At 36.1% G+C, this 1768-nt stretch overlaps 1 long non-coding RNA gene across 1 annotated transcript; it reads left to right on the forward strand.

Moving 5' to 3' along the window:
• Positions 1-1273: 1273 nt before the first annotated feature.
• LOC104821590 lies at positions 1274-1752 on the forward strand. Its single transcript, XR_773096.1, has 3 exons — positions 1274-1349; positions 1431-1557; positions 1642-1752. It is a non-coding gene; the product is annotated as an uncharacterized LOC104821590 (long non-coding RNA).
• The last annotated feature ends 16 nt before the right edge of the window (positions 1753-1768 follow it).

The raw sequence follows: 1768 nt of genomic DNA on the forward strand, positions 1-1768 counted from the left end.
GAAAGACTTCCAACTATGGGATATGTGTTAAAGGAGCAAATTGTTGTGATGTGGTTGATGAGCCAGACTTTTATGGTATCCTCCAAGACATCATGGTGTTAGAATACCACGGTTATATTGGTTTGAAGATAGTTATATTTAACTGTGATTGGTTTGATCCGACCATTGGAAGGGGTATGAGAAGAAATGGATCGGGCGGTTTTGATATCAACTTATCCAAGAAGTATTCAAAATACGATCCGTTTATCCTATCTTCTCAAGCGGATCAAGTATGTTACATAAGTTATCCAACGTCCAAACGACGTCGAGATCATTGGAGAGCTGTCATTAAAATTCAACCACGCGGTGTTGTTCGTGAAGAAGAAGGTTCAACCGATATTCCATTTCAAGAAAGACGCATTGATGATGATATTGGTCGACAATTTTGTATTACGTATTCACAGAACGAGCAACTTGTTGTATCAAACGAAGAGGATGTTGAATACGATAATTTAGTTGAGGATGAAAGAAATGACGACATTGAAGATAAAGAAGAAGTTGAAGTAACAACCGATGAGGATAGTGATTAAATTTTATGTAATTACGAAATCTTTTTTTAAAAAAAAATTAACATAGTGACGCATCTGCGTCACCAAAAGGATTAATATAGTGACGCTATTTCGTCACTAACTACAAATGGTGACGCAGTTTCGTCACCCACATAGGTGACGCATTTTCGTCACCCCGTTAGCGAAACGTCACCTCTACCGTTACTTGTTGTACACGTGGCACATATGGTGACGAAATTTCGTCACCATTTGCTCAGGGTGACGCAAAAGCGTCACCAACAGCGTCTTTTTTTTGTGACGAAATTGCGTCACCCTGGTGATTTTACCGAGGTTAATTACTGCGGTGGGTGACGAAATTGCATCACCAACGTTTACGGGTGACGCAAAAGCGTCACCAACAGCGTCTTTTTTGGTGACGATATTGCGTCACCCATATGGGTATATATACAGCGTGACGCAATTGCGTCAATCCCACAAACGACCCTTTCCCTCCTCCTCCCCTCAAGATCCGAAGGTAAAAAAAAAAAATTTAATTTTTTTTAAAATTTTTAATTTATAAATTGATATATTTATAATAATTAAAGTTTTAAATAAATTACAGATGAGTCGTTCTTTCAGAAGGGGATCACGGTTATCAGGCGAAAGATCTCAACATCAGAGATCTCCGTCAATTGATATGGCTGAATCTCAACCGCAACCACCAACGCAGGTTACAATTGATAACGTGGCTGAGGTATTAGATAATCCTGCAAGAATTTTGTTACCGAAACTGGATCCGATAAAAAATCCAGGAACAAAATGGTAATTTAAATTTCAATATTGTTATTTTAAATATTTTATTTAAATATAAAAATTTAATTAAAATTGATTAATTTTTTTTAGGTTTGGTGTTGATGTTGAGATAACCACCAATTTATCAAAATTCATCAAACAAAATTTTAAAGGTGCTTATCTTAATTGGAGTACGATCCCACAACCTACCAAAGATTCGTGGTGGTTAAGTTTTGTGGTAAGCTTTTTATATTTATAAATACATATAAAATTAAATTTGATTTTATTATTTATTTAATTTTTTATAAAAAAATTTATATAGCAACAATGGCGTTGGGATCCTGAGCATGACGCACTTGTTCGGCGCAAGTGGAAGGAGGCTGTAATTCGTCTAGTGAAAGCCAGAGTTCACAAACTCAAACAAAAATGGCTTTCTGAACCCTATATGG

Source organism: Tarenaya hassleriana, unplaced genomic scaffold (assembly GCF_000463585.1).
Source record: "Tarenaya hassleriana unplaced genomic scaffold, ASM46358v1 Cleome334, whole genome shotgun sequence".
NCBI classification, from domain to species: domain Eukaryota; kingdom Viridiplantae; phylum Streptophyta; class Magnoliopsida; order Brassicales; family Cleomaceae; genus Tarenaya; species Tarenaya hassleriana.